This window comes from Mastigoproctus giganteus, chromosome 1 (genome assembly GCF_048544385.1).
Source record: "Mastigoproctus giganteus isolate SK-2022 chromosome 1, ASM4854438v1, whole genome shotgun sequence".
NCBI lineage: Eukaryota > Metazoa > Arthropoda > Arachnida > Uropygi > Thelyphonidae > Mastigoproctus > Mastigoproctus giganteus.
The window spans coordinates 2271031-2294818 of record NC_143575.1 but is presented as its reverse complement, the minus strand read 5'-3'; the positions used below and the strand labels follow the sequence as shown (position 1 = coordinate 2294818).

The following is a 23788-nucleotide window of genomic DNA, read 5'->3' as shown; positions in this document are numbered from 1 at the left end:
CGGGTGAGCAGAAGCAGTGAAGAGTGTTATTATGCAAAGACTTCATCCAGACTTGCTACGACAGTCCAATTTCCTCGATTGTATTGTCACTGGAGATGAGCATTGGGGGTTTTAGTACGACCCAGAGTTGAAGCATCAGAACATGCAGTGGACTTCAGAATCGGAACCGAGCCCAAAATGTTGTTTACACAAGTCCAGGATCAAGATGATGCCGATTATGTTTTTCAACAAAATGGTGTGATTCATAAAGAATTATTACATGAAAGGGGAGGAGAGAGTCAGTGCTGTGTTCTACTTAAATGCTTCAAAGTTTATTTAAGCCTATTTCCTGGATGATGCCACAATTTGAGAGAAAGGAAGTGGTTCTTAATGCATGACAGTGCTCCCACTTGTTCCTCACTTGTTATGAAGACATTTCTCATGATATGTGGCACTGTACAGATCAACCATCCACCCTACTCTTCTGATCTGGTATTATGGACTTCTTTCTCTTTCCCAAGGTGAAAACTGCCTTCAAAGGAAAGAGATTTCAGGATGTTGAGGACATAAAGAAAAACTTGGCTGCTGAACCGAATATCATCTCTGCACATTTTTGCTGACTATTTTCAGAAACTTTTTGAATGGTGTAATAAGTGCATTCAATCAGGTGGTGTGATTACTTTGAATAAAAATAAAACCATTTTTTGAGCTCCTTCATTCCCAGACTGGTGCAATAAAAAGAACAAATTCTTTTTATTGCACCAGTCTGGGAACTTTTTTGCCACACGTCATATAAAAATTATTTTTAAAGCACTTGGTTGTAAAAAAAAGTTATTATATGTAATATCAGTTGCTACCAACACCTGTCCTAATGCTAAGCACATATCCTCTGCAAACAAAAGAATAGAGCGATAACCAATGGTCTTTCAAAATTTTTAAAATTAGATAGATGGTCCCGTTATTTTTAAACATGGAATATCTGTAGTAAAATTATTTAAAATTTTGAAGTTAAAGGATCTGATTTAAGTTATCTGAGTAAAATTCACAAGGCAAAGCATGCATTAGGGTGTCAACATATAATTTAGGGGGAAATTCTTAAATGGTTTTTTTGAGTCCCCAAGTTAGAAAAGGCTATACCTATTTTATACCAATAGGCATATTCAGTATACAGAAATAATATTGCAATCTTGTTGATTTTTTTGGATCAAATTTTGGGTATTCATCATCAACACAAAGTAGAATAACTAAATTAAGAAAGAAAGAAAAACAAAAACACTCAAGACGAAGCACCTATGGTTAATTAGTTACTGCAAATGTTTGTGAATTTGTAATACATTCATATTTCTTTAATGGATTTGTGAATTTTGTACAAATGGGGTTGTGATAACACTGAGTTTTTGAATGCGTAAAATAGGAATTGTAATGTAATGTGAAAAGGATATGGTTTTAGCTAGCTAACTAAAATTCAGAAGACAGGCATGAGGATGGAACATTAGCATTAGTAGAGGTATATGATGCGAGGAAGCAAGCTTATATAGCAGGAGTGGCCAACTTAATTTGTGATGCGATCTATTTTTTTCCTTCAAAATGTGCTGTGATCTACCATCTCAAAAATTTCATTACACAAGGTGCACAAATCAAGTGATGACTGTATATTTAAAATTCATCATGATCGACCGAAATTAAATCTGCGATCAACTCGTTGGCCACCCCTGTTATAGAGCATCAGGGGGAAAAGAAAAAAAAAAAACTTCCCATTTCACCCATCCATTCGCTCCAAACATTTGTGCAATTCTTCTTTGAATTTATTTAAGACATCAACTTCCACAACGACCAGTGGAAGTTTGTTCTAGCAATCAACCACCCGCTGGCTAAAGGCAAATTTCTGCTCATCTATTCTACAACTACTTTTCCTCAATTTGAATGGGGGAGAGGAACCAAAGCATCAGCAAAAAATGCACTATTATTTAGTCTGTTTAATGTATACCTATCAGTAGGAAGTATGTTTAACTACTCTTAATTACTCTTCTACTTTAAGTACTCAATATGTCATTTAAAATTGCATAAAGAAACAGAGTCAGGTGTAAAACTTCAAAAATTGAGTACTCATTCAATGTAATGCCTTTCACATACACTGAAGGGCCAAAACATTATGACCACTTACCTAATACGATGTTGGTCCTCCACGTGCAGCCAAACCAGCTTGTACTCGGTGAGGCATTAACGCTATAAGATTTCTAATGTGTCTTGTGGTATCTGGTACCAACGTAACCAGCAGATCCTTTTACTCCTGTAAAGTCTGTGGTTGAGATGCTGCAGATCGGAGTTGCTGTTCCAACACAAACCACAGATGCTCGATGGGATTGATGTCTGAGGAATTTGGAGGACAGGACAATACCTAGAAGTCTTCCTCTTGTTCCGCGAACAATCCGGGTGGTGTGGCATGGTGCATTATCCCGCTAAAAGACGACACCACCACCACCAGAGGGGAAGACCTTTGCCATGACAGGGTGTACCTGGTCAGCAATGATGTTTAGGTAGGTGGTAGAGATCAGAGTGCCCTGGATGGCTGGACCCAGGGTATCCCTGCAGAACATTGCCCAAAGCATGTCACCGCCGTCACTGGCTTGTTTTCATTCCACAGTGCATCCAGGTGCCATCTCTTTCCCAGGTAAATGATACACACATACCCGGCTGCCCACATAGTACAACAGGAAATGTGATTCACCAGATCAGACAACCTTCTTCCAATCACTCAAGGTCCAGTTTCAATGCTCGCCTGCCCATTGTAGGTGCTGTCACCAGTGAACCGTGGTTAGCATGGGCATTTGGAGCGGCCTATGGCTACGCAGCCCCATTTTCAGCAGGGTTCGATGTACTCCTGTCACCAGCATTTCAATTACCGGCAAGTTGCACCACAATCACCCTTCTGTTGCCACGTACCATCCAGAAGAGCCTTCACTCACCTCAAGCATTGATGAGCCATGGTCATCCAACACCTCACTGACGGTGGGTTTTCCCTCCTCAGACCACTTTCGGTAGGCATTAACCACAGCTGACCATGAGCATCCCACCAGCCATGCCGTTTCGGATATGCTCTGACCCATCGTCTGGCCATTACATTCTGGCCTTTGTCAAACTCGCTGAAGTCCACTGCCTTTCTCATCTGAAGAACAAGAGTAACATTAATTAACGGAGTTCAGTATCAGGTGTTTTTTTATACCATGTCCCGACCCGCGCACATGCTGTAGTTCACCTGCAGTTGCTTCGATTTACATAACGACTCGCTGGTCATAATGTTTTGGCTCATCGGTGTAGTATACATACATTTTTCTTTGATGTGCTAGAAGATGAAGGGAACTGTAAGTTGAGATATGTCAGATAGCAGCGAGTGACAGATAAGTGTAACTTTCGAAGTAAGGCTATCTGTTGGATGAGTGACCATGTAAAGGAATGGAGAGTCCCTGACTGGGTTAATTGTGGTTCTTTGCCTACATATTATCTGGATCTTTGTTTAATTCAGCTGGTAGGGAGTTAATTGGTCTTCAGTAGAACATGTGAAGGTGGGAGGAAAGAAAGAAAAGTGACCTTGGGAAACACGGATTTGCACAAATGATAATTGTTTGATATTGGCAGGGTTCCCACTGAGAATGCACATCATGACCTTAGCACTATAAGTAGTTCAGTGAAGATGGTCTTTATGTGGTGAAGCCATCTGACGAGAGCTCTCTCTGTCATGGAACAAGGTGGGAGCGTGAGATCTGACAGGTCTCTTGTCTGATGCTGGTTTTGGGATTGTACAGTACAGGATAGTTCAGCAAGGTGAAAGCAAAGTTACTTTTTGAAGATACTAGTTATTTAAATCTGCAAAATGATTATAAGTTTAAAATTTGCTTACCATTGTCAATAAAGGGGCATTTACAGGTGTTTTTTATGAAGTACTGCAGTTTGTCATTGTAAGAGTTTAGTTGAGCCACTATTCCACTGAGGTTCCTTTTAATTTTTACAATTCCTTTATGGCAGTATTGCTCTTCCTTATATTCCTTCTTGGCTGAGTAGGCTAAAAATATATATCATTATTTAAAATTTGCTTTAAAAGAGATGTTTTACTTTATCAGCCTCATTCACAATTCAAAGGTGAAATGCCTTCTCACAGTATGTGCTGGTAGCAAATTATGGTATTCATAGAAATATTTTTAATGAATCTTTATTTTATTTTTATTTATTTTTTTTGAATATTTCAACAACAAAATACATTTATTATAAGCAGTTTCATAGTGAATATTTTAATTTGTGTTATCTTCTCCTCAAGCAGTGCTTTGTTAGCAAGTTCTGAACATTCATTTTAATCATTGTGTATGATAATGCTAAGTATAAGAAAATGTATTCAGAATTATCCTAATATTTTTTTAGAAGAGGGCACAAGAAAATATTTTAGCTTAAGATAGGATGCTGGTAAATTGAACACACCTTGTATTCAGTTTAACAGCAAAAAAAAAAATAAATAAATAAATAAAATAAAATAAAATAAATGCTTAAAATTGATATCCAGAATATTCCAGTAATTCAATATCATATTCAAAATGTGACATATTTCAAAGTTGTTATTATTTCTGATGAAATCAGTTTCATATGCTTTTTAGTATTAAAAATACAAAGTTTTAATTTGGCCCCTTTGACTTCTAAATAACTTGGTCTAAATCAAAAGATTGCCAAAACCAACTACAAACATTGTTATAGTGAAATTGAATGGAGCTATAACAAAAATTATTCACTACTGTACAGTATATACACTTCCACCTTGGAATCACTGCTTATGACAACAGCTTTCATTAATTTTTTTGAAATTAGATATGACAATATAAGGTTTTGAAATTAGATATGACAATAAACTTTAAATACACTCACCCACCCACACACACTACAAAGTATTTTAAGATTTTTTATTAAGTATTTAAAAATTATGGCAAAAAACTATTGAAATGATTAATATTAATAAGTAAGTACACTGGTTTTTCATCAAAATATCTCCCACAAAATTTTATCACTGCCTTACGCAGATATGGCATTCTGGCAGTTAATTTTATTATTATTAGCCGTATGGTGCAAGGAAGTCTGAAGCTTATGCTACACCAGCCAAAAAATGTTACTGAGAGAGAGAGAGAGTCAAAAGTAGAAAGGAATCCACCAAGAAAGAGAAGAATGATGCTATCCATCTCAGGACCCTGGATGTGCCAAGCCCATACTTACCAGATGTGAGCCCCCAGGGTTATATAACGGTGTCTTGACTAAGTGTCTAATCATCATCGTCATCATCAGCCATTTTCAATCCACTGCAGGATGAAGGCCTCTCCAGCAACTTTCCAGTTCCTTCTGTTTTGAGCACTGGCCATCCATTTACTACCCAAAAAATCATGAATTTCATCTATCCATCTCCGACTTTGTCTTCCAGCAACCTTATGTAGAAATAAAACACAAAGAAAACGAAAACTGGAATCTTGATAACTATGTATTTATAATAAGTTATATTTGTCTGTATTTACAATAAATTATATTAACTTTACAATTAAAATATATGAAATATACATATAAAATATACATTAAAATATACTGGGTTAAGAACAATAAAATACATTAAAATATACTAAATTAAAATCAATAAAACCAAAGCTTTCGAAGGCTCCTGCCTTCTTCTTCAGCTGTCTGAAGAAGAAGAAGAAGACCGCTGAAGAAGAAGGCAGGAGCCTTCGAAAGCTTTGGTTTTATCGATTTTAATTTAGTATATTTTAATGTATTTTATTGTTCTTAACCCAGTATATTTTAATGTATATTTTATATGTATATTTCATATATTTTAATTGTAAAGTTAATATAATTTATTGTAAATACAGACAAATATAACTTATTATAAATACATAGTTATCAAGATTCCAGTTTTCGTTTTCTTTGTGTTTTATTTCTACATAAGGTTGGTGAAAAACATTTAAAACTACAATATGAACATACCCAACCTCAGAGGCCTGTTTGAAGAATTTGTCTTCCAGGTTTTCTTCTAGCTCCTCTTGGATACCATTCTGTTATTTTCTTAGTCCATCTGTCATCATGTCTTCGAGCTATGTGTCCTGCCCAAGACCATTTTAGTTCTTTAGTTTTGATAAGAATGTCCTTTACTTGAGTTTGCTGCCTAATCCATGTGTTTCTCTTCTTATCTAACAGTCTGATTCCCAATATAATTCGTTCCATTCTTCGCTGTGTAGTTCTCAGCTTCTCTTCCATTCTTTTGGTGAGTGCCCATTTTTTTGCTTCCATAAGTCATGGTGGGGAGTATACATTGATTCATTATTTTACGTTTCAGACAAAGTGGGATATTGTTCTTCAGTATGTGACTATATTTCCTGAATGCTATCCATCCAAAATTTATTCTTCTCTTGACTTCCAGCCATTTACCATTATTACAGCTAATAACTTGTCCCAGATAACTATATGACTCCACCTTTTCAATTACTGCTCCTTCAATCATTATTTCCCTTTCCGTGGCATACTTGTTCATCAACTTTTGTTTTAGCCATATTCATCTTTAGTCCAAAATCCTTACTAACTGTGCATAACTGATTAAGATTTTCCTCTAATTCTTTGGGATCGTGGCTTATAACCACAATGTCATCTGCAAATCGTAAATGGTTTAGGTACTCTCCGTTCCCATTGACTCCTTTCTGTGACCAGTCTAATCCTCTGAAAGCTTCCTCAAGGGCAGCAGTAAACAGCTTTGGAGATATTGTGTCTCCTTGTCGAACTCCTTTCTCGATTTTAAATTTGCTACTGTCTTTGTCTAGTCTAATAAAGGAGGTAGCACTCTCATATATTTTCTTCAAAATCATAATATATGGGGTATCTATGCCTTGTCTTTCCAGTGCCCGAAACATTGCCTTATGCTGTATGGAGTCAAATGCCTTTTCATAATCCACAAATGCCAGGCATAATGGTGTTTTATATTCATTTGTTTTCTCCATTAGCTGTGATATTACATAAAGGTGATCCATAGTTGAGAATCCTGTCCTAAAGCCAGCTTGCTCTTTCGGTTGATTCTCATCAAGTATTCTTTCTAATCTGTTAGTAATGACCCTTGTGAACAACTTGTAGATATGGGATAACAAGCTAATTGGTCTATAATTTCCAATTTCTGATTTATCTCCTTTCTTATGCAGCAAAACTATGATTGCATTATTCCACTGCTTAGGCGTCACACCTTTTCTAATGCACTTTGTGAAGAGCCTTGCCAGTTTTTGTGTTATGTCTCTTCCTCCCAATTTTAACAACTCTACAGTAACTTCATCTTTCCCTGGGGCTTTCCGATTCTTCGTTTTCTTCAATGCATGTTCTACCTCATCAGGAAGAATATCGGGTATGTCGTATGTGTTGCTACTTTGCAATCCATCTTCCCCACTGCTGGTATCATTCCCTCGCTCCTTGTATAATTCTCTATAGTAGTCTTCTGTTATTTGAATTATGCTTTCTCTGCTGTTTATAAGTACACCATCGCTATTCTTCAGTTTCAGTATCATTTGTCTTTCTGTATTACTGCTTATGGCTGATTTAAATCCTTTGTTTTCCCTTAATGCTTGTTCCACTTTTCTTGTGTTAAATCTTCTTATGTCCTCTCTGAGTCTCTTTCTAATGGCTTTGCATAACTCAGTATACTCAATTTTCTCCCTGTCAGTGTTTTTCTTGCTCTTCATTTGTCGTCTTCGGTTCATCATGACAAGTGTTTCTTGACTAATTTTTTCTTCTTTGGATTTCTGTTTCCCTATAGGTTTCTTGGGCTTTATCACTTTCAGAAAGTTGTAATATTCCTCGTCGATATCTTGGTCCTGAGCAGTCTACAGAAGCTCAAACTTGTTTTTAAGTTCCAGTACATACTGCTTTTTCTCCTCCTCTGTTATCTCAAAGACCTTTGTATTATTTACTCGGATCAGTTTTTTCCTTTCCTTTCCTACATCTATATCAAGTGTACATCTTACCATTCTGTGATCACTTCCAACATTTACCTTATTCAGGACAGTAACATCATTCACAATATATCTCCTGTTAGTGAGGATGAAGTCGATTTCATTAGTTGTTAATCCATTTGGACTCTTCCATGTCCACTTTCTGTTCACCCTTTTCTTGAAAAAAGTGTTCATTACTGACAGTCCTTGAGATTCTGCAAATTCCACAAGTCTTTCACCTCTTTTATTTCTTTCACCAATTCCAAAATTTCCTATAGTTCCTCTTTCTGCGCTGTTTTGCCTTTTTCCAACCTTAGCATTGAAGTCCCCCATAATAATAGTGTAGTGGGTTTTCTGCTCATCTAGAAGACTCTCAATTTCAGTGTACATTTCTTCAACCTCTTCATCATCATGGCTCGATGTTGGTGCATAAATCATTATAATCTTTAGCTTGTACGTCTTAGAAATCTTGAGTATTAGCCTTGACACCCTTGGTGATGTACTTTTGCATTCCAAAATGGTGTTTTTAAAATCTTTATGGACCAGAAACCCAACTCCACCTTCACTCCTTTCACTGTTTCCATTGGTGTACAGCAGATTTCCACTTGATAAACTTATAAGTGATTCATTTCTTCTTCTTGTTTCAGCCAAACCGATGATATTCCAATTCACATTTTCTAATTCCTTTTCCAGCTCTAATATCCTGTCTTCACCGATGAGTGATCGTACGTTATAAGTGTCTAATAGTCTTGACTAACATCATTCCAAGCTAATGTGCAAAGTTCCTCTTAAATTTTATGAAGATTGACAGGTGATTCCATAAAAGCTCTATTGGATCTAAGTCTGGCGATTAAGGTGGCCACACTATAATTTGCAATTTTATTTGTGACAGCCACACACACACACACACACACACACACACACACACACACACACACACACACACACACACACACACACACACACACACACAAGAAATGTGTTATGAATTATCCTATTTTTTTTTTTCTTTTATTCTATCAATAAAGCTTTACTTTTTGTGGATAGGATAAAATATTCAGCTTAGGAAAGGATGCTAGTAAATTGAATATCATTCACAATTTATTAAAACAATTCAGTGGACTGAAGGTTACAAATTTCATCATGTTCTGTCATTGTCATCACAGAAAAGTTGCCAATCTGAATGAACAGTGATTGCACTGATTCCGAGGATTGGATAGCTGGAAATTCCAGGCAGCCATCTGAATGAACAGTGATTGCACTGATTCCGAGGATTGGATAGCTGGAAATTCCAGGCAGCCTGTTGTACCTTTCACTTTAAATGCTGACTAATATGTAATTGTTAAAAGATGTGTAGTACTAATTCATCATATGTGATAATTAATGAGGTGTAATAAATTAATACTGTGCAACTCTTTATTTTACAAGTTACAGCTCCTGTTGTTGGCGCCAATATTGTTGAACTAGCCACCATGCTTTCTGTAAGAATTTGTGGACTCCCAGGACCCCATGTAACAAACACTACTCTAGTTTACACTTGTTAAAGTTTTTCATTTAACTTGTGCACAGTACGCATATTTCAGTAATCAATTATTTAAGGCTACATGGTTGAGATGCCACAGATCGGAGTTACTGTTCCTACAGTGGATAGATTCACTTAACTTGTAGTAATTAAAATTTTGAAGATAAAGATCAAATTAAGAATTTATGTATACAGGGTTAGCAAAAAGTCCCAGTACACCTGTTGGAAGCAGGATATAGGATAAACTGGAAGCAGCTATAGGTCAATGTACAGTGTGTGTGTGTGTGTGTGTGTGTGTGTGTGTGTGTGTGTGTGTGTGTGTGTGTGTGTGGTTAAGTAAGTGTTGAAAGTGGCCTGCATGATCATTCAGATAGCAAGCATCTACTCATTGTATCTTGTTGGTGAATACTCGTACCAGTTCACACTCCTAATAAAATTTGTGATTGTTTCTCTATAAAAATAAGCAGAGTAAGATCAGGTGATCTTGGGCCAAATGTTCCTAGAATTAATGCAATCACCAAACACATCACATAGAAGTGCCATGGATATATGAGCTGTATATGCTATAGTCCTGGGCAATTTCATCCTCAGTTAAATTGCAGTGAGTAATCATTTTGATAACACATTGAACTGAAAGTGTTCTCAAATAACACAAGACCAGTTATTCATCTTCATGACACATGCGCCATACACCAACCTTTACACTATATACCTTCCATTTACCTTAGTAAATGGAATATCACTTCATTCCTGAAAAATGTGTTTACCAGAATTTCTTCTCCATCAGTTTTAAGGAAGTGGCAAAATCATCAGCAATATTAAAAATGCTGTGTATGATCATTTCTTGAAATTCATGCACTTATGTTATCTTATATGGATGCAATTTGAGGTGTTTTACACGTACCCTCATTGTTAAACTATACAAGATGCTTGCAGTGACAGTTTGTAAACTGTCACTGCAAATTTGTAAGCATCACAAATTTTGGACTTATTGTTATGCAATCACAAATGTTCAGTGCTTTGCCTTTGGTTAAAAATGATGGCTTGCCAGACCTCAGCACATCTGAAACTGATCCAGTTTCCTCTTTGTTCCCATGGCCTCTGCAATGAAGCATGTTCCACCAAAAAATAAAAAGCAGGCCTCAACTGACAATGCTATTATCATAGAAGTTGCATGCATCCACATAGCCCACCGTATGGGTGCACAAGAACTTCTGTTTCCATTTAAGGATGCAAATGGTAGATAAAATGTAATTGTATAGACATATCAAAATATTAGTTTGCTTAAGTGTTGATTGTTGTCAGTGTCAAAACACTGACAACACTGGTCAAAACAATGGTGGAAGGGAGGTGGTGGTAAGGTTCACCTTCACAGTAGGTTCAGATGTTAAATAGGATATATCTTTTAATGGGCTTGATGTATCATTGCATGCTGTGGTTTCAGAGTCAATTATTTTTATACCATTGCCAATAAAAATTTTCTTTATTCGATTTAAGATAAAAAAGAGTTTCAGTTCTAAAAGTTTTAGATCATATAAAACTCATTTTATTTATATGCTGTATGTTATACACCGATGAGCCAAAACATTATGACCACCTACCTGATATGATGTTGGACCTCCCCATGCAGCCAAAACAGCTTGTACCAAGCGAGGCATGGACACTACAAGATTTCTAAATGTGTCTTGTGGTATCTGGTACCAGCACATAACCAGCAGATCCTTTAACTTCCTTAAGGTCCATGGTTGAGATGCCACAGATCAGAGTTACTGTTCCAGCACAAACCACAGATGCTCAATGGGATTGATATCTGGGGAATTTGGAGACTAGGGCAATACCTGGAAGTGTTCGTCATGTTCTGTGAACCAGTCTTGAACAATCCTGGCAGTGTGGCATGGTGCATTATCCTGCTGAAAGACAACACTGCCAGAGGGAAAGACCGTTGCCATGAAAAGGTGTACCTGGTCAGCAATGATGTTTGGGTAGGTCGTAGATGTCAGAGTGCCTGGTGCATGGATGGCTGGACCCAGGGTATCACAGCAGAACATCACCAAAAGCATGACACTACCGCCACCGGCTTGGGTTCGCCCCACGGTGCATCCAGGTGCCATCACTTTCCCAGGTAAACAACACACGCGTACCCGGCCATCCACATGGTGCAACGGGAAACATGATTCATTCGACCAGATGACCTTCTTCCAATCACTCAAGGTCCAGTTTCAATGCTCACGTGCCCATTGTAGGTTGCCAGTGAACCGTGATTTGCATGGGCACTTGGAGCAGCCTACAGCTATGCAGCCCCAATTTCAGCAGGATTCGATGTACTGTGTGTTGTAACACATTACTCCCATCACCAGCATTCCAATTACCGGCTAGTTGCGCCATAGTCTCCCTTCTGTTACAGCTGCCTTTCCCATCTGAAGAACAAGAGTAACACTGATTAACGGAGCTCAGTATCAGGTATTTTTATACCCTGTCCCGACCTGCACACAGCAGTTGCTTCAATTTGCATAACGACTCGCTGATCATAATGTTTTGGCTCATTGGTGTATATCGTCACCCTAATTAGAAAACCTCATAACTCCAAAAAGGTTGATTTTACAGGAAACACAAAAAAGGATTTTATTAAATAATCTGCAACAAACGGATAAGGAGATATTTGTGAATGTTGATGAACACAACTGAACAGCTGTTAAGATATTAGGGGAGGTTATAATAAGAATGGAGTTAACGAGTTTTGCAAAATTGTTTTACGCAGTCATCGAGTTATTAGGTTTGTGAAAATTGTTATTTGGCTGTTTTATAAATTTACTGGAGTTACAAGGTTTTCTGAACCAATTAGTTCCATCTTCTCCTAATAGATTGCACAAAAATGTCATTTTCAACCAAAAGTGTAGTTACCTGGTTTTCTAATTATGATGATGATATTTTATAGTCATTCTGAATTCCAGTTTTATTTTTATGTGATTTGCAGTACAGTACCGAGGGGTAAACCCAGAAACATGCTAGACTTTAACATATACCTCTGGGTTATTATTAGCTATATGGGGCAAGGAAGCCTGAGGCTTATGCTGCACCAGCCAAAAAAGAGAGAGAGAGAGAGAGAGAGAGAGAGAGAGAGAGAGAGAGAGAGAGAGAGAGAGAGAGAGAGAGAAGAAGAAGAAGAAGAAGGGAATCACCAAGAAAGAGAAGAATGTTGATATCCAGCTCAGGACCCTGGGTGTGCCAAGCACGTACTCATCAGATGTGAGCTTATAGTGGACAGGTGACTAGCTGGCTGCACTATATATTTAATTCCTCATGTGGGGAGGGGTGTGGTTTAGCATCACCTTAACAGTAGGTTCCAATGTTAAATAGGATATATTTTGTAATGGTCATGATGTAGTAGTGGCATGTGATGCAAGAAAGCAAATATGAGCTTATGCAGCATCAGCCAAAAAAAAAAAAAAAAAAAAAAAACACCATTCCCTCCAAATGCCTGTCCAGTTCCTCCTTAAATTTATTCAACCTATCAACTTCCACAACGACAGATGGAAGTTTGTTCCAGCAATTAACCACCGGCTGGCTAAAGGCAAATTTCCGCACATCTATTCTACATCTGTCCTTTCTTAATTTGAATTTATGCCCCCTTAGGTTCGTAATCTGAACATGTGGAAGGATCCCATCAGAATTCAGCGTGCTGAACCCATTCAAGGCCTTATACACCTCAATCAGATCACCACGCAGGTGCCTAGTCTCCAGCCACTGCAATTTGCAGAACTTAAGCCTCTCTTGATAAGAGGATCCCTTCATTCCCCTCACCAATCTTGTTGCCCTTCTCTGTACACGCTCAAGCAAATCTACATCCTTCCTAAAATGAGGCCTCCAGACCTGTACGCAGTACTCAAGGCGTGGCCTGACCATTGCCTTATACAGAGGGATAATCACCTCCTTTTCCCTGTTAGCAAAATTCCTATATATCATTGACAAAACCCCATGACCTGCCCTGGCAGCCTGTCTGCATTGCTCAGAAAACTTCATATCTGCCTGCACAATTACTCCCAGGTCTTTTTCATTTTCTACCACCTTAAGTGTAGTACCACACAGTTGGTACGTTTCTCTGGGGTTACTTCTACCCATATGCAGTACTTTGCATTTGTCAAGGTTAAACTTCAGTTGCCACTTCTTAGCCCATCTGCCCAAATATATCTAGATCCTGTTGCAGTAGCACACTGCCATTACTGTCATTAATAACCCTGCCAACCTTTGTATCATCTGCAAACTTCGACACTAAGCCTGATATACCTTCATCAATATCATTGATAAATATACAAAACAACAGTGGACCCAACACCGAACCCTGTGGGACTCCACTAATAACATTAGTCCAAGAAGAGCAGCATCCATTGATTACCACCCTTTGTCTTCTCGCACTTAACCATCCTTTTATCCATTGTAGCAACTTACCCTTAATATCATTCTGCTCCAATTTGTACAATAGTCTTCCAAGCGCAACAGTGTCAAAAGCTTTCCTGAAATCCAAATATATGATATCAAAATTATTTTTTGCATCCAGTTCCTTTGTAACCACATCATAATATCCTATCAAATTTGTCAGACAAGACTTTCCCTTAACAAACCCATGCTGTGTCTGAATTATTGCTGCAGTCTTGTCTAGATGATCCTGCAATGCATCTTTAACCAGCGACTCCATAGTGTGCTTTGATGTCGTTTCAGTGTCAATTATATTCATAGTGCTTCCAATAAAAATTTAAATGGCATAGTAGTTTAACTTACTTTATGCTGTCAGCATTAAATTAAATTTTAAGATGCACATAAATACAAAATTACCTATTTAAATTAACTATGGTAAATTTAGGAAATCCTTATGTACAGTAATATGAAGACTTAATTTTAAAATAGCAAAAAGCTTAATACACAGTACTCACTTCGTATGATCTGTTTTGATGTGATGAAAATTAAAGAAGCATGGTTGTGTGAATTAGAAACTTAAATAATATGAATGGAACATGGCTGTTGCTTGGTTGTAATTATGAATAGAATTTAAAAGAATCAAGATACTTGCTTAAAAAAAGTTTAAATTATTAACCTAAAATTACCTAATAAACAGCACGTAACACCATTAAGTACTCATGTAGTAAATTCGGGGTACAATAGCACATATTTCAGTTGACCTTGGATTGAACCCACACGCCTGCTAAATACAGTGATTGCATTCCTTGTCAGAATGATTAATTGTTAAACTTCTCTGCTGAAGTAAAAGAACATTTAAAATTTGAGCTTAATTGTGAAAATTAATTATGCAATCTTATTATTATTATTATAATTAGCCACATGGTGCAAGGAAGCTTGAGGCTTTTGCTGCACCAGCCAAAAAAAAAAAAAAAAAATTGAGTTACCCCTGAGAGAGAGAGAGAGAGAGAGAAGAGGGAGGGGGTCGGAAATAGAAGGGAATCACCAAGAAAGAGAAGCATGATGATATCCAGCTCAGGACCCTGGGTGTGCCAAGCCCATACTCATCTTGACATTGTCTATTAAGACATATGTAAATGAAGCCGTCCCTGCACTCAGCCACTCTTCCTCTATAACAGCATTTCAAATGCAGCTTTGGAGACTTATCATCTCTTGCTGTGTCTACTCCAAAGTTGGGTTTGAAATGACATCACAGTTAAAGCAAGATTGTGAAAGTGGTTGAGTACAGAGAATACTTATTAGTTATTAAGCATAATAGAAAATGATTGGTATCCCAACATATCACACAATTAAACTCACTAGCAGTCTAAAATATCTCATGTATTACTTTACATAGCTTTCACGCTTTTAAAATTACCTGTATTTATCTTGATACTGTATTCACTGCTTATTGTAGCTTCTGAAACAGAAAACAGATTGAAAATATATAATGAAATAGTATTAAGAAAATTTTATTAATCAAAAAAAAATTTTTTTCACAAAATCAAGATGTAGTTGTCAGTTACACAGTTAATTATGCAGAATAGTCTTATAGGGCATGCCTTTATATATTAAATCTGCTACTCTTTTTGATTCCAAATAAAATTTTGTCTCTTTTTTTTTTTTTTTTTTTTGATATAATTAGAAATGATTTTTACTCAATAATATTAATGACTTTTATTATATGAGTGAATTTTTTTATTTTCATTTTTTTTTTTTTTTTTTTGTTAATTATGTTCATTACATTTCAGTCAATATGACCATGTGCCAATATATATACAGTCTGACCTCTATATAACGAAATCGATTGTTCCCTTGAGAAATATGACCTTTTCAACAATGAAAAATTTATAAAAAATTTCTTTTATGTAAATTAAAAAATGTAGTAAAAGATGAGAAATAAATCAGAAATAAGTGGGAATGAATAAATTTTCTAACATTTTAAAGAAATTAATTTATCAGTACATTCATATTAAGAAATTACTACTTACACACAATGTATTAGTACACTTTTAAAAAAATTATTTCTTAAAATATTTGGTTATTTTTTGTTGTACACTGGATTCTACTGTACACCATTCATAAAAATGTTCGCATTAGTTTAAACACTCAAATATATTTTTTGCCACATTTTCTTCCCACGGAATGCCTCCACGCAAAGTTTCAAATGCTGCCAACATTTCTTGTTTGGAAGGTTCAATATTGCCTTCATTGCCTTCATTTTTATCCAACTAATCGTTGATATTGTTACTAGTTCTTTAAATACGCTCCAAAATGAGGGAGTCACTCTGATATTTAGCTATTATGGCATCATTATCAGCTCCTAAAAATTCATCAAAAACAATTTCTCCACTGATTAAACCTCGCTTGGAACTCTTCCCAAGATTGATCAATGTCTTGTAGTAGTTCATCCCACTCATCACTATTAATTAGCATTTTAGCAAAACCTGCTTTTGCGAAACAATTCTTAATCATTGTTTCCGTCACATCTTGACTCCACACTTTCGCCAACTCTGATATGCACATCTGCAGATCTATAACAGAATCTATAGGTTGGTTGGATTATACTCTCAGTATAATTTTTTCATTATGTGCATTTTCAAATCAAATTCTTGATAATGCCTTGGTCCCTTGGCTGCAGTTTGGACGAGGTATTCGGAGGGAAGAAAAGAAGCGTCACACTTTGTAAGTTTCGAAATTTACCGAGTGAAGGTGGGCAGTCATTGACAATCAATGTGATTTTTCTGTTTTCTTTCGTCATCTTTCTATCGAAATTTAAAATCCACAGCTCAAAAATTTCACTTGTCATCCAAGATTTTTTGTTGCAGATGAAGTCAAACTCTAACAACTTTACTGCTTTGAAACATCAGGGTTGTTTACGTTTGCCTGTTAGCAGAAGCTTCAATTTTTCATTACCAACCAAAACTGTAATTGTTTCCTTATGATTTTTACCACTTAAACATTTATCACCTTTAAAAGTCAGTGTCTCATTCGGCAAACATTTAAAAAATAGACATGTCTGATCAACATTTAATGTCTTTCGGGTCGTAGTCCTCCATAATTTTTTTCAAAACTGGGCTAAGGTAAAGAAAGCCAACACGAGAAAGACAAGAAACGTTGGATAATGCGGAAAATTAGATTCCCGACACTGACTCTAACGCTGCTCGCTCAGTAAACAGACGGTAGGCGTCATCGGTCTAGAGTCGAAATCGAGAAGGATAAATTGATTTGTCCTTCTCGAATAACTTTTCTAGTAAGCCATGCCTCTCTTTAAATTTCTCCAGCTAACCAGAACTGGTTTGGAATGTTTTTATGCCACAGAAAATATGCATACTCCATAGCCTTTTCTTTTTTTCTAGGGACTTTTCAAGATAGGAGGAGGGGTTATGCTGTTAGTTAAGACACACATAAAATCCAAGGAAGTGTATCCAGTTGACATTTGTGGACAGTGCAATATTGAGCCAGTTTGGTGTGACATAAGCACTGGGAAAGCAAAAATGAGAGTGGGCGTGTGCTACATGCCTAATGACTGATGAGTACAACGAACAGCTGTACAGAGAAATAGAGTTGGCCAGTAAATCACATTGTCGTATAATGGGAGATTTTAACTGGAACTTCTGGGTTGTTCACTCACACACTAGCAAGACTTTTGTGAATTTATTGGATGATTATTTTCTACGGTAGCATGTTCGAAAGGCAACCAGAGGAAGACCTGCAACTAGTTGGAAGGATAGGATCAATGACAGTTTGTGATGCTGCTCGTAGAGCACAAGTTGGATGCAGTTGGAGGAAATTATTAGTGGCCACAACAGCTCCTCAGGGAGCTATGTGAGTGGAAGAAAAGGTTTACATTTCAAGGAGATATGGTGGAAACCGGGCCAGATTCTTTTGCTATTGTAAGGTCTGAGAATTGCCTGAAAATTTAGCCTACTCATATTTTTCATGTGGATAAGAGTGTTTTTTATTATTATTTTAATCCCTACTTTTTACAGTACTTGATAATATGCAATAAAATGATGTGACTAGTAATACTTACGTGTTATTCTGAGTTGAGGAATTCTTCTTAATTTGAAGTTTATTGATGAATTAGCTAGAAAAAAGAGAACTTTCTTTCATATTTTAAACATTAAAAAAAAAAAAAAGAATGTATGTAACTAAATTAATTCTGAATCCCATTTTGTTCTCTGTTACATAGGTTAGAGAGATTCAAGAAAAAAGAACGACTGCCACTCTCACTGTTTTTGACCTGCTCTGCGTTTTAGTCGGCTTTGTGAAGTGCTATCAGGATGGGGAACCCTTTTTGGTATGTTGAAAATGTTTACAGTAGCTTGCAAATGATTTTAAAAATGTAAGTAGTAATGCAATCATTTCTGGATTTTGGTAGCAAAAGCAGCCTAGGTTTGTGGGACAACAGTCCTGGTGAAAATATTTAGGTGGCAGCAAAAAAATAGAAGTGAAAAAGAGAAGTTGAAAACGTAGTAAAAAAAAATAAAAAAACAAACTGCAACAAAAATATCTCCCTAAATTTTTTTTATATAAAAATGGGAATGCTGGCTCCCCCCTAGGACTCTCACAACTACCTGTGGGTGCGGGATTTAGTCCACAATGGACAGTAAGTGCATGCAGTTGTCGTCCATCTCCTTATGATGGGTACTGGGAAGCAGCCTTCCTGTTTTTATTATGAACAGGAAGGTTTATAGCATTTTTTATTATGAACCTTTAATATTGTAACATGAAATATTTCCCATAACACAAATAACATAAAAACTCACAAAAAAAATTCTAGAATATTAAAACAAATATTACATAAAAAAAACAAACTATTCTAAAAAAGTACACAAAAATCACAGATTACATGAAAAAAAATTATTGCACAAATATTCAAGAAAATTTTATTCGAAGTATTGCCATATAGAATTTACTTTATTAATATTCGTTGTTGATCTTCTTTGCTCAATAGTTGAGTGATGATTACAGAGGAAAGATTTGATGTAATGATCCAGATGAAGCAATAGTTTTCCATTTTGATTTATGGTCAGGTCATCTTATCTGCAACGTGTTTAATTGTCAGTGTTCTTTTTATTGTTACAACATTATTCATTACGCTGAAAGCTTGCTAAGCTTCAGCACTGTTAATCACAATGGTTTCAATGATATTTCTGGCTTTTTTAATTGAAAAGGGAATTTCACTCAATTGTAAGATAAACTGCCTTCGACAAAATCTATAAAATCATTAATTTTCATTTCATATTTTATTAGAAAACTTACATTTCTTATTTGTTTTTCACCTCTCGACATGGAGATGAAAGTTCTTCCATATTCCACATTTCTGCATAGCATATGTTTAAAATTTCTTTCAATTCCTCATTGTCAAAGATTATTTTCTTTATTTAATTTAAAATTACTCTGTTGCATCAATAACCTATCCTTTAAGGATAAAACAATGCAGTTTAATAACTTGTCACAAGGTAATTTTTTAAATGTGTTCTTACTTTCAATATTGATTCCTTCCAATTCTTTCAACTTCAACATGCTCTCAATTTTAGCTTCCTAATTTCTTTCAGAATTTTCCAAAAGAGAATAAATAAATTCATTGATAAATGCATCTATCAATGCATTGATAGTTTGAAGAATTAATTTATCTGCTTTTACTATAGTGATGCTGTGACTTTGGAAAGCGTCTGAAAGGTAAGAGAGCTTCTGCGGGATGTCAATCATTTGTGCTAAATCATTAAGAAATTCCAGATTTAAAAGTCAATTTAATAATCCCAAATATTTAACTTCTGATTCAAAATGCTTGCAAAAAGCAGGATAATCCTCCAAACTGCAATTGCCATCCGCAAGCTACAAGCTGCCCGTTGTGGTCTGAACACGCTACCGATCTTTATAATTTCCACATCAAGTTCTTTAGCAATAATCCTTAAATCGCACCGTTTTTTTGGAGATTGGTGATGTAATGCATAGATTTTTTTTTTAATTATTGCTTGTATTGGAATTTAATCACTCGGATATTAAGCTACTGTGACCATATAAACATAGACAGAAGAAATTTACTGAAAGGCGTGGATCACTCACTTCTCCGAAAAACAGATGACTACTTGCCAGAGTAAAGGGGAACCACAACACAGGTTGACCAGAGGCTATTATCCATGTTGGAGATATGCCTTAATCTTCTGACTGGCTTATGGAAAGCACAGAGTAGTAAGATATCTTACTACTCTGTGATGGAAAGCATATTGACTAGTGCGAGTTCTCAGTATGTGGGATAGATGGCTGCATAGGTTTTATGGGCACCACTAACATTGAGGAACGGTAATTCCTTTAATCCTTAATTTATGCTTCCTAATTGCCTAAAAGCCAGAGGTGGCAACAATCGTTACAAAGATGTAATCCATTCATTACATGAAAATTTTCTTTGTTCTACAGAAACTATTTTATATGTAATTACCAAGAGGAATTTTAAAAAATTCACTATAAAGAAGTTCATTAAATAGAGGTCTAACTATAATTAAATCAAAGAAGCAATTTTAAAACACATAACTGGTCGAGTGCAGCCTTAAAACGCTGTGCCTGGGGCGCTGCTTGCCCCACGGTAGTTCCAGATCTGAATACTCAATAACTGAATTCAGGGTTAAATTATTGTAAAATGTTGATAGTCTCAAGTGAGTATTGCTTTTTTTTTTTACCTCCTGACTACTTGGGTTCACACATTCCTTAAAAATTAGAATGCTTAATCTAACCAACCCAACCTTGAATAACAGTTGGTCATTTCCAAGTATTTCTCATTTCGTAAGGAATACTTAGATGTGATGAGCAGATATATCTCACTATATCACATATTATCCCCATTATTTTTTTGTTGCTAATTAGTTTGCTTAAAAATTTTTTTTTTGTATTATAGTAAATACTCACATTCAGTTTTTGTTTCATCCAAATAGATGACGAAAGCTGAAACAGAAAAAAATATATAAGATGATACAAAAACCTAATAGTTAATAACATTTTATCTGTAAATTAACTGCATGGAAATTGAACTCAGGTCATTGTACTTTGTCTCAATGACAATATGTACAACAAGAACATGTATTGGACATTATGAAACTGAACAAACAGCAATAAGTAAGTGATCAAAAGCAAATCATTTATCTAGTGCTATTTGCTAAGGATAATCCACACTAGAAATAAAGGTGACATCAGCTCACATTTTGGATACATGCACTGATAATATAAGAAATTCATAAACATGAGTTTCTTATATTATCAGTACATGTATCCAAAAGATTGGCACTAATATCAAAACATGTTCCTCTGTAGGTTATCACACAATAAAACTGGGTTACGATAATTTTATTTAATAGTTTTGTTTAAGAATAGTATACTCTAAATATAAATTGATTAATTTTATATAATTCACTATATTTATTTTGTTGTCATGAAGGAATCAACAAATTATGATACAAAAAAAGTAGCATCAGTATCATAACTTATTATCATCAACCACTTACAGGGAAAGCATCCTTCAGCAAGTGCATGAATTACTTGTAATAAAAACAACCAACATTTTGAAAGAGTAAATTTCTTCTAGCTTGCTCTTTTGAGATAATACAAATAAACCTACATAATTAAATTCAAAAAAGTCACTGTGTTAGTGTTAATTATGAAAGATTTGCGTTATTCATCTGAAGGAACAAACAAATATTTGTTCTTGCAAACCCTCAGTGACTAGATGGGGTCAGATATGTATTTATATTTTGTTTGCTCATTAGCCATTTTATAAAGAATTTTGTTGATGTGCTTTTCCTGTCGTTTCCCCACTTCTTATTCTGGGTCTCAGTGCACTTGGCTACTGGTACTTTGTTTGTTGTGGTCTGTGAGATCCAACCAGGACAGTAATATGTGCAAGTGAAAGAGGTGTTTGCTGCATTTTCCATTAATGCAGTTCTTTAGATCTTTAATCTAATGCACTTTAGAAATAGAACTATAAAAAATATCTTTGTGTGTCACACACTGAAATGATATGTACAGACCATATATAATAGCATAGCTGGAAATGAATATAAATACTGTGAACTGAACAACACACATTTTTTTAAAGTACTTTTGTGTTTTGAATAATACTGCAAATAGTTTTCAGGAAATTTGATTTCTTTTTCTTGTTTTTTTTTTTTTTTTTCCCCACCTTGAATATTTATAAATCTTTATTCATTATAACTTTTTATTTCATTCCTACTATACATCTTTTTTGTAATGTGAGTAATAGAGTAATGTGAGTTTTTCTTACATGGTCACCGAAGGGTTAACATTTTCATTAGTTACCATTTGCTTCCTTGTATCAATCTGATATGTGGCAGAATGGTACAAGGTTGCTGTAGAAAACAGTCATCCAGTAAATCCACAAAAGTCTTGCTAGTGTGCGAGTGTCTAATCCACAAGTTCCAGTCAATATCTGGAAAGGTAAAATCTTCCATTATAAGATATTCTGATTTACATGCCCTACTCTATTTCTCTGTAGAGTTGTTTGTTGTACTCAGAGTCATTAGGCCTATAACACACTCATAATCTCATTTTTGCTCATTGCCATTATGGATTTTACTACTTGCAAAAAGAAGAAAAGTGATCAGTATTGTGATACACGGAAGTTAAAGACATCCAGTAAAGTGTTAAATTTACAACAGTAAATTAAAAATTATTCAAATCAGTGAAAATGGCAAGCGATATTGAAAAATGTTTAGGTTTAACATGGGCTGCAGTTCATACTGTGTTATTAAATAAAGAAAAAAAAATAGGAGTTCGCAAGTTTTAGTTCTGGAGAGGCCGAAATAATTCATAAACATGCTGACATCGACAACTGATAATGTTACCAACAGCAAATTCTAAATGGCATTCAAGGAATTAATCGTGGAAGCTACTAAGCTTTTCATAGTGATCAAGAAATACTGTTCAAAGTTCAGGCCTAAATAGATGTCAGATGAAATGAAACTCATGGCAGAGAAGAAAAATGCATGCGATGCATTTAAATTATCAGGTGACAAAGGAGATTAGGCAAGCGAAGGCAGATTACAAGAAATCTTTGGATAAGGATGCTAAGAAAAACAGCAAGGATTTCTTAACTTATATAAACTCTAGAAGGAAGGGGATGAGTCAGATTAGTCCACTTGATATCGATGGTTCGACTTGATAATCCTGCTCAGATAGCTGACAAACTGAATGAGTATTTCGGATCTACATTCATGCATGAGGATTTCTGTAGGGAAGTGGAAGACAGAAGCTTATTAAACTCTAACAGGGAGCTTAATGATTTTGTAATATCTGAAAGCAAAGTGGAGGAGAAATTGCTGTTGTTAAACATAAGAAAGGCACCTGGGGTGGATGAGATTTATCATTATATTAAAGGTGGCAAAGGAAGTAAGCAGATCCTTAGCCATAAATATGAGAGCATCCTTGGACTCGAGAAGTCCCCCACAGACTGGAGATGCGCAAATGTATCTCCAATTCACAAAGGGGAGCAATGGTTGACAAGAGTAATTACAGACCTGTTAGTTTAACTTCTGTCCCGGGTAAAATAATGGAGTCACTGGTTAAAGAAGCATTGCAGAATCATCTAGACAAGACTGCAGTAATAATTCAGATACAGCATAAGTTTGTTAAGGGAAAGTCTTGTCTGACAAATATGATTGGATATTATGATGTGGTTACAAAGGAACTGGATGCAGAAAATAATTTTGATATCATATACTTGGATTTCACCAAAGCTTTTGATACTGTTGCGCATGGAAAACTACTGTACAAATTGGAGCAGTATGGTATTAAGGGCAAGGTGCTCAATTGATAAAAGGGTGGTTCGATGGGA

General features: G+C 35.7%; 1 protein-coding gene across 1 annotated transcript in view; it reads left to right on the top strand.

Annotated features, from left to right (window-relative positions):
- The window catches only part of LOC150090491 (myelin expression factor 2-like), a 301982-nt gene that overhangs the window by 271148 nt on the left and 7046 nt on the right, over window positions 1-23788 (top strand). The window contains exon 18 of the transcript XR_016546846.1: window positions 18134-18241. The gene's annotated coding sequence lies outside the window, so the exon portion shown is untranslated. The remainder of the gene's footprint in view (window positions 1-18133; window positions 18242-23788) is intronic.